The sequence below is a fragment of the Protopterus annectens genome, chromosome 6.part0 (assembly GCF_019279795.1).
Source record: "Protopterus annectens isolate FY-2018-M chromosome 6.part0, PAN1.0, whole genome shotgun sequence".
NCBI lineage: Eukaryota > Metazoa > Chordata > Ceratodontiformes > Protopteridae > Protopterus > Protopterus annectens.
The window spans coordinates 550,634,907-550,650,881 of NC_056737.1; positions in this window are offsets into that span (position 1 = coordinate 550,634,907).

Sequence of the window (15,975 nt, forward strand, 5' to 3'; positions counted from 1 at the left end):
GTATTTGAGTATGCATCACTGCATTTGTAGTCTTCAAAACCCCATAGTCTGTCTAATGAACAACAAGGAATCTAAAAGAATTGTGTAACTAATGACATATTTCAATTATAAGTAGTCAACTGAAAACCTCACTTCAAATATCCTACCCAGTGGAAAGGATTGATGTACCTGATATATGATAAGTAAATTCAGAGTAAAATTTCATTTTCAATGTTTATTCATGACAAACTTTCTGCCTTAAAGTGAACATGTAGGCATTATAGAGGAGTTTCTAGTAATGGCATCATATTAAACAACGTGGGCTTTTAAATTAGATCTATATATTTTTTTATCTTTTGGCAGAATTAAGTAGCAATTTTTTAAACATCAAAAGGGTTAGTATGAGTTATGACATTATGTTAAGATGTCAGTCTAATCCTTTGTGATGTGTAAGCAAAGCAAATGCTAAGAATCATCACATAACTTTTTGTCATGTTTACCACTAAATTCGGTAGTATGTCCTAATGGTTTATACCTTATAACTTTTGAAATACTACTATATAAAAGTTACTATTGAAAAAGTCCAAAACCTCAATCTGTTTTTTTTTCTGTGTTAGAAGTCAACATATTGTGATACTAACTTCAAACAAATATCGGACTTAATCAGAATAAAGTTACAACCACTTTTTTCTTTTTCATAACCACCATCAATAGAAAAACACACCATAATCATTCAATTATCTCCATTAATAAATATTAAAAAACATTATATATATATATATATATATATATATATATATATATATATATAAAACTTAATCACAGCTTAATCATTTAAAAAAAAATATGAAATTGATGGTTTCATTCAACACAGGAAACTTATCAGCCTGTAACCTTAATTGTCATAAGACAAATTATGACACAATTGCCATCCTGTGTCGAACAAAAACAAAATTAAAGTTTCTCTTTTCATCAGTGGTGGTTCTGTGTATATTTGTTTGAAGTTTGTGTTTTTTTTCACTCCATCTGCACTGGGTATTTGAGTTTGTTATAATGTGATAAATCTACTAAATTATATAAATACTGATTTTTTATACATATATAGCATCATATGGTACACTAAAACAGAATGAAGCAAAGTCTATTACTGTACCTAATTAAATTTAGATGGTGTGCATTTAGAGATGCTGTGATATTTTTTCAGATGACACTGAACTGTACATTGCTTTGAAACATCATATATGTACTACCTTCATGATGCATCTATTACGTCAGATTAACTCTGTACCTTTTTTAGTGTTTGTGCATACATGTGTGTATGTGTGCCTTTCGGTACCTACACTTTTCTGTGATTGAATGCTTGTCAGTGTGATGTGCACAAGTGTACATTTGTCTCTCCTAGTTCTTCCTTAATCTCAACTGTGGTGGCTTAATCCTGGTGTCACCGTTGAAAAGGTAAGACATATTCTCTCTTCCCTCAGATATGTCTAAACTTAAAAGACTAAGGAATAATGGATCCAGCAATGATTCATAAGTGCACCACTAGTGAGTTGAGTTGTGTTATTACTGACTTCCATCTTTCTAGCCTCAACAATCTCTGGCCTGCCCTTCAGTCTTGCAATAATCCCACTGTCTTCGCTATATCCTATCTGCAGCCTATGCTGTGTGAAACTGAATTATAGACCTTCAAGAAATCCAAGTGGAGTACATCTACTGGTACTCCCCTGTCAAATTCTCATATAATTCAATCTTAAACTTTATCATATTTGAATAACAGTCAATTCAGTGCAAGCACTATTGGTGGTTGTTGGCCTAAAGATCATTGTTTTCCAGAGAAACACATTTGTTTGGTCAGGATGCACACCATGGCTTTCTCTGCCACTGTCATTAGGCTTAAACCTGTAGTTCCTCAGTTAATACTCCCCACCCTTTGTACAACTGTCCAGCTGTAGAGTCCTTTTTTCTTCAGATGCATAGGAGCTAATGTAATGGGTACACACACGTACACACACACATGAACACACACACACACACACACACACACACACACACACACACACACACACACTATGTGGGCCTTATGATGCAGAGAACTTGATCAGTGTGCCTTGTGTAGGTTTTGTTCCTGCATGATCTATGATCATTTTCCTGAGGTGATGCTCCTCATTTTTTGCCATGTTACATTTAATGTGAATCTTTATTTAGGCCTTTATTCGGTCCGCATCTTGATATCTTCAATGTACATTCTCTTCTTTTGCTGCAGGTCTGCGTTTTTTCTATACTTCATGCATTTCAGAGAAAAACTATAAAAACACTGTAAATAAGCTTCTCTGTATTCTGAGTCTGTTTTTTTTTCCTTTTGCCTAAATGCAAAGCAACTACTCATTCTGCTTTTGAGACACACTCTTCATCTGCAACATCACATATTTAAGGACGTTCTCTCATCTCTGAAAACTGGTGTCCTTTCCTAGCTGAAATAAAACTGTTGTAAACAAACACTTTGTTTATCTAGTAGGTATTCCCTCCCATCTACCTTTCCCCGAGCCTTCCAATTCCTTTCCTTCCTTGTCATTTAGAATCTTGGCAAAAGAAGCATTTCTGAGAATGTTTCCTTTGACAGCTCATTGGTACATGTGTGCAGAATGACATGCATTCATCCACAGCCTGCGTCACTTCAGCCCATATATTAACATGTATGAGTCTGACATCATATTCACTGCAATCTGGTCTTTTCTTTCTCTTAATCCCCTTAGTGGCCGAGTACCCCATGAAAAAAATCCCCTCTGTCTTCAGAAACTCACCCCCCGATCCTTCTCTTCCTACCCTTCACCTTCTAGCTCAAATAATAAACTGCACATTTTGAAGCTTTCGCCCCAAGATGCATCACACCATCTTCATTGCTCACAATGCAGCACAAATGGAGATGCACTTTGGGAATACATTGAGCTAATGTAGCGTGTGCCATTTTAAGTATGGTAGATTCTGAAATGCAATGTAGCCATGATCTAGATTAAAATAAATATTGTTTTGAAATCACACAAGTAAAACTGAAGGGAGAACTCAAATGAAAAAAGTCTTGAACATATTTGCAACTTATCAGTCATGACACAGTGACTGTTACAGTAAAAGTGATCTGCTGCCACAAAAAGCACATCGGTGTGGTATACCTAGAATTTATTCCTGTATGGAGTATGATAGTCTTCAGTGTGAGGTATAATTTTTATGTTGTACAGTGGCACATTAGACTGTTTTCTTTTTTTTAACCATCCAATAGACAGTCTAGTTTAGTTATTTCATTGCTAGGATAAGATTTATTTATTTTTGACATTTAAGTGGACTGGACTTCATAGGCCTATTTTCAGTCATGATTTGTGTTAGAAAAGAAAAAGAATCACAAATAATAAAGGATGAGGAATGACACATTCATAGGATATACATGGATTAGTAAAGAGTGCAGTAAAGTATTGTTTTACTGTGGTATTCATGATAATAACAGCAAAAACATTGCAAGTGTCCTTGGGCATTTGTGGCCTAATAAATATTACTACAGATGCTAGTTAAAATATAAATACTTATAATTGTGTTTCTGACAATAATCATCTTATTATGTGTTTGGGACATGGATGGCTAAAGATTCACCTCGAGAGTGAAGCTTGAGAGGTAGAACACATTAATGGTTATGATTGGTGAGAAGTGATCATAATGATTTCTGATGGATAGAGCTTTATTTGCACCATGCGAAAGACATGCGTGAATGGGCGTGCCTTCGTTGAAGGTTGGGCGTTGAGGTGGCACCTCGGCACCATAAAAATCTACTGCCAATCATTAGCGGACTGGAGTTCTGCTGTGGCGATCCCTAACCAGGAAAAGCCGAAAGAAGAAGAAGAAAAACAATTACCTGTTAAAGACATACACAAAAGTGCATGTACTAAGTGCTTTACCGATTTTCAAAGCCTTTGTAAGCCAGTAAAACAATTAGTGTTGACAAATAGACAGCAGACAGAAATGAAGTTTCTAAAGAGTGATTGGCACTACAAACTGTCACACACTTTAATTTGCAGCATTTTTTATAAAGTATCCAACAGCTTTTAAAGTTATTCTGTCCTCTGCAGCTACCCGTTCCTAGATGTCACTGTAAGCTGTTAATCTGTTGCACGAAGCCTTATCTTAACATCGCTTAATATTGCTGAACAAAATCATATTAAGTGCCTCTGATTTCATAAAAGTACAGAACAAGATTACATTCCAAAACAAGAGAAACATTAATCACAGTATTAAATGGACTGCATATATATCACATATCACATCAAGTTACAAGCCAGTCACAACCATTTAAGCTACACTTCTCACTCTTGTTCCTGTTTAAAAGGCAGCTCACCACAAACCCTTGAATTCACATCATATTAAGAGTCACTCCCCAGAACACTTGCTGAGATTGATCTTGAAACTACTGAAGGCATATTATCAGTAACTTTTTCTGGAAGTAGCCAATATCTTGGAGCAGTTGTTGACTACTGAACTATCACCACAATTAAATGGCAATTTCTCATGGAATCTACTTTCTGCCTCTGTTATTAATGTGTTTCTGAAGAACTGTTCTCTGTTAAGGAAGAAACCACACTTTAATGACTATATTTGGTGAGTGCCTATCATGTCGCTTGGGTTTGTTTCTCCAACATCGGGCCTTACCACTCTTCTTCCTGTAACCACTACTATTGATGTTGTAATGCTGAGTTCCTTTTTAAGTGAAAGGAACTGTTTTTGCTGGGTTTCAGATACAGACTCTTTTCCATGACACTGTTCACAACAGATGTTTTCTACTGCATTTATATGGAGTTTTTTTTTCCTGGATTTACGTCAACTGTCAAGCTTGACTTCAGTGTTGGTTCCTGGTTATTTTCTGAGTTAAACTGAAGCTAGAGTTCTAGTTTACTGCTGTGTTGAAATACTGTCAACAAAGTGTAGAAATACATTAACATTTCAAGGATGATTGATTTCTCTCCACTGTTGTTTGACCATGGGGTTGCTACCTTTATGTAAAGGGCTCTGAGTGATCACAAGGATTTCCATTGTAGCAAAAGTGCTATTTTTTCCTTGTTATTTGTGTTTGTTTTACTTCATGTTATGTTTAAAAATGTTCATGGAATGTCGCATTATACCTTGTAACCTGAAAAACAACATTAGAGTCCTTGATGTACTGACACATGTTGGCAAACAAGCCCTTAACAGCAATAATTTCCTTCCATCATCAACTGAGAAGAGATCATTTTTTGGATATTATGAAAATTCTCCATTTCTTAAATATGTTCCAACAAAAAATTCAAACTTCTGTCTACCCCAGACAGACTCTTCTCAGAGACCACCAACATTCATAATGCACCATGTAATGTTATCATTCAAAATATCTCAGAAGGGGGCAGAGGCACAATGGCCAACTGATAGCAGCAGTTTTTCAGAGCGCCAAGAAACTAATATAAAAAACAGGAAATAACTTATTTTATTTTAACAAAAATACTTAGAATTGAGGATGAAAGTATAAACTATATTATTAGTAACTTTGGTGAACTTGGAAAGTTTTTCCTATCAAATTATAAAGGAGAATATATAATTTGTGGAGATGAGCACTTCAAAGACTTCTCATTCTGACATGGCTTAAAAAATGAAATGCAGCTTGTGACATCTGCTTTACAAGAACTCTCACTAAAAATGGATGATTTTAAGGAGAATTTATAAAACCTCAAGGAAAATTGTCAGAAACAAATATATTCTCTCAAGAAACTTATACAGCAGCATCAATCAAGAATAACACACTTAGAAGCATCCCTGAATGATCTTGATGGAAGACTGAAGGAAGAAGAAAGCCAGAAAGATTTTCTCATCAAACAAAACATTTGGCTTCTCAATAAAGTGGATGACCTGGAAAACAAGGAGAGAAGGTCAAATATAAGGATTTGTGGCATCACTGAGAGAGCTGAAGGAGAAGATATAATTTCTTTCCTGAATACTTGGATTCCAGATATTTTAGATTTAAAGGAGGGTCTGTCCTTTGGTATTGAAAGGGCTCATAGAGCTTTAGCAAAGCCAGTGTCAGCATCCTCCTCTACTCCTCCCAGATCAATGGTCATAAAGTTTCTATCTTATTTGGACAAGGAGTTGGTCCTAAAATCTGCCTGGAGGAAAAGTCCATTAAAATGTAATCAAAACCCAATTAGGTTTGATAATGACTATTCTACCAGGGTTTTGGAACAGAGGAAAAAAAGCTTGGCCATTAATAAAACTGTTAAAGCAAAATAACATCAAAACTCAGCTTATCTTTCCTGCAAGAATAAAAATTCTGTATCAAAATGAAATGAGATCATTTAATGCCCTAGAGGAAGCCACTGCCTTTATTAAAAACAACATTATTTCTTTACCTGAAGATATGGAATGGGCATCTGCATCTCCCAAGAGAGTTACTAATAAATCTTCTTGGACTGATGTTAAAAAGAAAAAAGAAAAAACTGAGTCAAAGATTGCTGTTCCCATTAAATCTCTCAAAGCATCTACTGCAACTGGACTTTAATTTGTTTTATACTTGCTAAATCTTCAAGTAAGGTATGTCATGACAATATTTTTCTTATTGCTTTTCTTTCTCTTTTTGCTTTTTTATTTCTATACTTTTTTTTGTTCATATACAAATTAAATAACTGTTTATGCTTTTAGTACATTAGTGTAATATTACTGGTTTATTGAGTGATATAACTGAACAGTAAGTTATCTTTGCTTTTATGACCTTAAGATGACATGCTTTATTTCAAATAATATATAACCCTATGCCCTGCTAAATGTTCTTCTCAGTTATAACACAGGCATAGTCACTGCTTAGATTATTTATCAAAACTGTTTTGGATACATGGGATAACAGGGCATATCTATGATTTAGTATATATTAACTAGTTTTTTTTTTAATATTTATAACTTCTGATTGTTTCATAATATATATTGGTACCTGTGTGAACAAAAAGCTGTTTGCCGGCTTTTGACATAAATTGGGTCTCTCTGACAGTTATATGCTTGCATGTTTTATGGCACACGGTTTTTAAATGGTTACAAGTTATGTTACCTGTAGAGTTTAATTTTAAAATACTGTTTTCTCTCTCATTGGCATTGAATGTTATTTTACTGTTTGGAAGTATCTGACAGTTAAACTTTGCATTTGTTACTGTAAATAAGCAGACTTTGTGACACAGTTAAAGTGAGGTCAGGAAACTGTACTGTGTAGCATGCTGGGTGGGAAAATGTCAGTTTGAAATCTAAGAAAAAGAAGTTATGTCTTACCATAATGGTACATCTGTGCTGTTGATCTTTGTTCATTCATTACTATTAGGACTTTGGTTCTGTCCTCGGAACCGATATGGCAGTTTCCAAGCTCGCGCCAGCCAAAAACTGTCAGCTAAGACCTACGTATAATGCCCCTCCCCTAGTTACTCCAAACTGAGTTTGCCCACCCCTATATAATAGACGTAGTAATAGAAAAATAGTAGAAGGCTCTGTCTGAGCAAATACCCTAACCAGGAGTTCCTAAAGTCCACCAGGAGTCCAGGCAGGGGGAAGGAGGGCGGGAAGTAATGAATGAACAAAGATCTACAACACAGATGGAACGTTATGGTAAGACATAACTTCTTTATCTGATGTTGTAAATCTTTATTCATTAATTACTATTAGGACTGAGTCCCCAGCTACTTGAGTCCTGGATGGCCCTAAGGAAGGATATTCCTGAGCACCATAGAACCAAAAGATGCTCGTCCCCTGGAGGCCAATTCCAATTTGTAATGAGAGATAAAGGTATGAGGTCTTGCCCAATTAGCTGCTGTGCAGATATCATCCATAGAGGCTCTGAAATGAAATGCTACAGAAGTAGCCATAGATCTGTTAGAATGAGTCTTTATTCTGGAAGGTAAGGATAGCTTATTCTGTTGGCAGATAAAGGTAATAACATTTGTAAGCCAAGAGGATAAAGTCACTTTGGAAACAGGTTTACCCAATCTGGGTCCTGCAAAGGCCACAAATAATTGATATATTTTCTTGAAAGATTTAGTCCTGTCCAAATAACAATGAAGCTGCCAATGCACATCAAGGGTGTGCAAAAGGTACTCCCCTCTATTAGAATGCTGAGAGAAAAAAAACAGCATGTCAATAGATTGGTTAATGAAAAATCCAGAAATGACCTTAGGCAAGAAAGAAGAGTCAGTACAAAGGGACACCCTATCCATGTGGAAGGTCAAGTAACGTCTCTTGTCACTCAAGGCCTGCAGCTCAGATACTCTTCTCATGGAGGTAAGTTCTACTAGAAGTAAGGTTTTCCATGACAAAAATTTTAAATCACATTAATCAAGGGGGTCAAAAGGAGGACCTGTGAGAGATTGAAGCACCAAAGTCAAGTCCCAGAGTTCTAAGGGAGGCTTGACTGGAGGTTTAACGTGTAATACTCCTTTCAAAAATGTCTTGCGTAGGTGGTGTGACATAATCGAAGAATTACCAAGTCCATTATGAAAATTGGTGATAGCTGCTAAATGTACAGTGATCATCAATGTTGAGGCTCCTGCATGTAAAAGAGTAGTTAGGTATTGTAGGATCTTTTGAATAGGCATAGAGAAAGGGTCTAAGTTCTGATCTTTGGCCCAGATAGAGAACCTAGTCCATTTACTAGAATAAACTTTCCTGGTAGAAGGTTTGTGTGAAGCCAGAAGAATTTCAAGAACAGGAGATGGGATGTCAGACAGCCTGGCAATCATTGGAAGTGGACAAACAAAGCTGTGAGCTTGAGACTGTGGAAGTTCGGATGAATCAGTCCCTGAGGATGAGATAACAGGTCTTGGGAATGATCCAGGATCCACAGGCTGTGAATCAGATGAGGCCATAGAAACGGGAGCCAGACTAGATGGGGCCAGTAGGGGGCAATCAGGATTACTTTTGCTTCTCAACTTCTGAACTTTCTGGAAAAATTTTGGAATGAGGGGAAATGGGGAAAGGGATACAGAAGACCTGGGAGCCAATTGGGCATTAGAGCGTTCTGAGGGGGTATCAGGGCAAAATAGCTTCTGCATTTGTAGTTTAGGGGGGAAGCAAACAGATGGCAGCAAGGCTTGTCCCAGCATTGGAAGATCCGATCCACTGTTACAGGGTTGAGGGACCACTCATGAGGCATCAGGATGTTCCTGCTCAGATTGTCTGCAATAAGGTTAGAACTCCCGGGAATGTGCGTTGATATAAGAAAGCAGTTGGAAGCTATCACCCAGTGCCAAATCCTCATGGCTTTCCGACACAGGGGGTAAGACCTGATTCTGCCTTACTTGTTGATATTCCAGATGACTGACATGTTGTCTGACTGAATTGCAATGGTCCCAGAGGGTAGGGATGCATGGAACGCTTGCATCGCTAAGAGAACTGCCCTCAGTTCCAGGACATTTATGTGCAAATTGGCCTCCATGGGGGGACCATCTTTCCCTGGAAATGCCCCCCACCCACACTCTAACAGGGAAGCATCTGTGGTCACCATGGCCATGGGCTGGTGGAGACAGAATAGTTGACACCAAAGATTTGTTTGTGGCTTTATCCACCATAGCATTTCTTCCTTGCAACAGTTTGTAAGACATATCATGTGGTCGAGTGGGTGAGTTAGAAATGACCAATGTGCGGGAAAGGAGTCACTGCAGGATTCTCATGTGCAGTCTCGCCAGTGATACTAATGTAATAGCAGCCACCATGGAGCCTAAGAGTTGTTGTACAAGATGTGCTGGTACATAGGTCTGAGGAAAATGGTCTTGGATTTGGTGTCTTATTTTCGAAAGCTTATGAGGGGGGAGAGAAGCTTGACAGGATGTTGTGTCAAAGACTGCTCCAATAAATTCCAGTGTCTTCGTTGGGGACACTTGAGATTTGTCCTTGTTGATTGTAATCCCCAATCGGAGAGTGAGACCTTGATTGTAAGAGAGGCTGTGGACTAGGAGATTCCTGGTCAGAGCAGTAAGGAGCCAATCATCTAGATACAGAAACAGCTGGAATCCTTGTAGTCGAAGATGAGCTACCACAACTGCCATACATTTGGTGAACACTCAGGGGGGCTGTCGAGAGACTGAATGGCACTGCCCTGAACTGGTAGTTTTTGGCTCCCATCTGGAAGTGGAAAAACCTCTGTGAGCAGTGATCCATCTTTATGTGGTAGTATGTGTCCGGGTGGTCTATAGAGCACATCCAGTTGTCTCTCCCTAGGAAGGGAAGAATGGACTATACCAGGACCATCCAGAACGTTTGAGGTTTGATAAATTTGTTCAATAGGCTGAGATCCAGTATTGGTCTCCAGTCCCCTGTCTTTTTTGGCACTAAAAAGAACTTAGAGTAGAACCCGGATTTGTCTGGTCTGGTGGAACTGGTTGGATGACTCTTTTTCTTAGCAGCTTTTCTATTTCTAAGGCTGCTAATTCCCTCTGATTGGGTGGTACATCGGGGATTCATTTGATGGGTCTGGGAATTAAATCGAATAGTATTTGGTAGCCTCTGGATATTATTCTCTACACCCAAACATTGGTCATAATAAGATGCCAGGCTGGTAGGTGCAGATAAAAACGACCCCCGACTGCTTCCAGAAGAAAGCAATCAGGCCGCTGCTCAGGAGTGCTGGTAGAGTCTGCTGGAGAAAGAATCTGTAGTGCCCTGGTTATGCAGACCCCCTCTACCCCAAAAGGGGTGTCTTCCATATGAGTTGCCTCCTCTTCCCCAGGGGGATTGTTCACCACGAGTGCCACAAAAAGATCCTTGGTATTTCTTGAACCACATTTTTCCTCCCTTCTGGTTCCTGGAGTAGGGTCTCGGGGTTTGAAAAGTGTATGCCCACAGCAGACAAGATCTTTCCGTCTTTCTCACTACGTGCAAGTGTGTCTCGTACTTTGGATCCAAAACGTGCAGATTCATCAACAGGTGCATTGAAGAAGGAAGATTTAAAGGGGTCTGTGAAGTCACACAACCACATCCAAGCATTACATCTCATGGCAATGCCTGATGCGGCAGCTCAAGTTACTTCCTCAGTGGTGTGAGATACCAAACACATCGAGGAGTTTGAGGTGGATTCAAGGGTAGCTAGCTGTGAGGCGACAGTGTCAAGCACCTCATCAGGCAATACCCCACCAAAGAGGAAGACATTTTGGAAATTAGGTTTCTTTGAAAGCAAGTAAAGTGTGCCAGATAGTTCAGCAACCAAATGATGAAGGTCACTAAAGCATAGGTCTGCTTCCCTAGTCTGTCCATGGCCTGGGACTCCCTGTTCAGAGGATGGACAGTGGAACTATCTTCTGCCAGTTCCCTCTTGGTGGCCTCCACCATGACCATAGAATCAACTGTCAACTGATTGGATCAGTGGGGCTGGTCTTCAGGTGTAGATAAAATTTTGTCTGGCTTCAGGGGGACAGGTTGAGCGTAACAAGGTCATCTGCCAGTGGGGTCACACAAGAAGTAGATGGCTGGGCAAGGAAGGCCTGCAAGAACACCGATTCCTCAGAAGAAGGGTTAGAGGACTTTGTCTCCCCGCTGCTTGAGGATTTTGAGTGTGTCTCCGAATGAGACATCATCTGGGGGAGACCATGGGGACCCTTCTCCCTCATCACAGTCAGTGTCTTCTGTGATAGATTCCTCCGGGGAATCAAGGTGCTTCCTCTTGCATAGTTTCTTCTGGGGTGGCTCCCCAGTGGGATCTTCTGAAGAGGACTCTGGAGAAAGGGATCCCTTCAAAGAGGGGTCTTGTGACTCCCATGCTTGGGGTTCCGAAATAAAGGGTTAGGAGAGGTGCATGCTGGGGGGGTTCTGATACTGATGTCATTGGTGCTGACTGTGAGCCTGCAGAGCCAAGGAACCTCTCCATCACCTGGACAGCAGGCCCACCTGAGGAGAGATGGGAGCTTAGAACCAGGAAGGACAACCTTGGAACTGGGGTCACACCCTGCCCTGAGGAGCCCATCTCCAGGTGAGGAGCTCTGAGAGGACTGGAAGCCATGGGAGCCGCGGACATAGATAGAGCAAGCAAGAAAATTGGTGCCGGGCTAGGTACCAAGGTATGGATGGTCCAAGCACTGCTCCGAGAGAGCATCAGTTCCACCAGAGCCGATGCAGCAAGGGTGGTTGGTGCCAACAGGGGAAAAACTGCTGTCGGAGTTAAGACAGTATGCACCAGTGTGGACATCGGTACCGAGATCTGGGTAGAGGTTGGAGGAGGCTAAACAGGGGAAGATGTAGTAAAAGTTTCCAAGCCAAGAGGGATGGAAGCCTAGCTGGAATGGGCAATCTCCTAGCTGACAGAAGCTGGTCCACAACCTGCACTAGATCTAATTCAGGAAAAACTCCTAGTGGATCTAAAGGAGGCTGCTGAAGGAGAATCAGGTCTTTCTATAAAGGGGCTAAATCTGCTCCAAAAAAGGGTCATAGGTTGGAGAGTATCTTGTCCTTTGCAGATATTTGAGTTTTGAAGCCGATGGAGCAAAAGAAACTGTTGGCACCATGGCTGGGGATGATGCCGAAACAGGTACAGTCATAGGAGCCAATGTCAGATCCAAGGATGGCACCGAAGTCAGTGGTGCCGAGGTTGGAACCAAAATAGGGGTGAATATCCTGGATGGCACCGAAGATTAAGAGCCTGGTGCCGAAGAGGTTTGCGCTGAGGGCACCGGTGAAGCACAGAGCCAACTCGGTTCCATAACTGATGGAGATGTAGGAATCGAGTGACTCCATTTTTCCTTATGTTTTTTGGTTTTTGGAGGTGGTGAGACCTCCAACCCAGATAGAGCCTCTGAAATAGATTTCTTGATTAAACCTTTTAAAATAAGCTTATTTTTATGTTCTGCTAGTGTACAATTACTAAAACTAGCACACATGTCACAGTCAGCTTTAATTTGATCCAAGCCCAAACAGTAGACACAAGCATGTGTATGTGAGTTAGGCATCTTACGTCCACACTTGTCACACTGTTTAAACCCCAACTTAGCTTTGTCTGAAATACTAAGGCAACAAGGCTATCTTATAGAAAAAAACATAATAAGAGAGAGAAAAAGGGGAAAGAATACTAACAATGGTATTTACAAAATACCACAAGTGGTAAGGAAGGGCCTGTCAAATGTAGGTGAAAGTGACAGTACCAATACTGGTAGAAATTTTATTACCAAGGTAAAGGATAGGGAACAGAATTAGGTTATAGGTGACAGTGAGAAAGGGCTAAATTGACTAAAAAATAAAAACTTTTGAAGAGAAACTATGTTAAAAATGACAATTTTCTACTTAGCTTTGAGAGAGATAGCTAACACGTCTGACTAGGAATGTGGAAAATGAGATCTGGAGTAACTAGGAGAGAGGCATTATGGGTAGATCTTAGCTGAGAGTTTTTGGCTGGCATGAGCTTGGAAATGGCCATATAGGTTTTAAGGATGGAGCCGCAGTCCTAATAGTAATTAATGAACAAAGATTTACAACATCAGATGTGAAGCTTTCTTACTTAGCTCACGACATCATGCATTCTATGCATGCAGATCAGATTACATTACATCTAATGTGTATATGCAAGCCTAATTGTGAATGTCAAGTCTCTGATTAATTAATATAGCATAGTAGGCTTGCATAGTAGGCTTCTTTTACAAGAATTATGAGCAACACTGTCTGCAAATATATTCATGGTTTCCTTTTATAATAGTGACTGTTTTGTGATCAAGTATATACAGAAATGTTATTTTTTCTTGTAAACAGCTAATTATATACTGTTTTTTTTATAAATAGATGTTTATAAATAACTTTCCTATGCAGTTAGCAAGTGTTTAATATAGGCTTATACATTTACAGGAAATGCTTATGACTAATGGTAATGACTGTAAGGAAACTCGAACACCATACTAAATCCTAACAAATATATGTATGAATAATTTTGATTGAACTATAATTACTTTGCATTTAATATGTTGATTTCCTTATTGCATTCTAGATATTATTTGTATATCAGATATCATGTTTTCAATTATTATAAAGTCATGTCTTTTACTATATTAGCTCTTTATGACAGGGAAAGAGCTCAGTAATATCTATGACTTGTGATAACACAAGAAACAAGTTATGAGTTTCAGTATTACCCTATTACTATGGTAGATATTAACAGCTATCTCTATCTTAATTTTGTCTTTAAGTCATTCACTTTTAAGACCGGTTACCGGTGAAGCACAGAGCCAACTCGGTTCCATAACTGACGGAGATGTAGGAATCGAGTGACTCCATTTTTCCTTATGTTTTTTGGTTTTTGGAGGTGGTGAGACCTCCAACCCAGATAGAGCCTCTGAAATAGATGTCTTGATTAAACCTTTTAAAATAAGCTTATTTTTATGTTCTGCTAGTGTACAATTACTAAAACTAGCACACATGTCACAGTCAGCTTTAATTTGATCCAAGCCCAAATAGTAGACACAACGAGCATGTGTATGTGAGTTAGGCATCTTACGTCCACACTTGTCACACTGTTTAAACCCCAACTTAGCTTTGTCTGAAATACTAAGGCAACAAGGCTATCTTATAGAAAAAACATAATCAGGGAGAGAAAAAGGGGAAAGAATACTAACGATGGTATTTACAAAATACCACAAGTGGTAAGGAAGGGCCTGTCAAATGTAGGTGAAAGGGACAGTACCAGTACTGGTAGAAATTTTATTACCAAGGTAAAGGATAGGGAACAGAATTAGGTTATAGGTGACAGTGAGAAAGGGCTAAATTGACTAAAAAATAAAAAATTTTGATGAGAAACTATGTTAAAAATGACAATTTTCTACTTAGCTTTGAGAGAGATAGCTAACACGTCTGACTAGTAACGTGGAAAATGAGATCTGGAGTAACTAGGAGAGAGGCATTATGGGTAGATCTTAGCTGAGAGTTTTTGGCTGGCATGAGCTTGGAAATGGCCGTATAGGTTTTAAGGATGGAGCCACAGTCCTAATACTAATTAATGAACAAAGATTTACAACATCAGATGTGAAGCTTTCTTACTTAGCTCACGACATCATGCATTCTATGCATGCAGATCAGATTACATTACATCTAATGTGTATATGCAAGCCTAATTGTGAATGTCAAGTCTCTGATCAATTAATATAGCATAGTAGGCTTGCATAGTAGGCTTCTTTTACAAGAATTATGAGCAACACTGTCTGCAAACATATTCATGGTTTCCTTTTATAATAGTGACTGTTTTGTGATCAAGTATATACAGAAATGTTATTTTTTCTTGTAAACAGCTAATTATATACTGTTTTTTTTTATAAATAGATGTTTATAAATAACTTTCCTATGCAGTTAGCAAGTGTTTAATATAGGCTTATACATTTACAGGAAATGCTTATGACTAATGGTAATGACTGTAAGGATACTCGAACACCATACTAAATCCTAACAAATATATGTATGAATAATTTTGATTGAACTATAATTACTTTGCATTTAATATGTTGATTTCCTTATTGCATTCTAGATATTATTTGTATATCAGATATCATGTTTTCAATTATTATAAAGTCATGTCTTTTACTATATTAGCTCTTTATGACAGGGAAAGAGCTCAGTAATATCTATGACTTGTGATAACACAAGAAACAAGTTATGAGTTTCAGTATTACCCTATTACTATGGTAGATATTTACAGCTATCTCTATCTTAATTTTGTCTTTAAGTCATTCACTTTTAAGACCTGTTACCGGTGAAGCACAGAGCCAACTCGGTTCCATAACTGACGGAGATGTAGGAATCGAGTGACTCCATTTTTCCTTATGTTTTTTGGTTTTTGGAGGTGGTGAGACCTCCAACCCAGATAGAGCCTCTGAAGTAGATGTCTTGATTAAACCTTTTAAAATAAGCTTATTTTTATGTTCTGCTAGTGTACAATTACTAAAACTAGCACACATGTCAAAGTCAGCTTTAATTTGATCCAAGCCCAAACAGTAGACACAA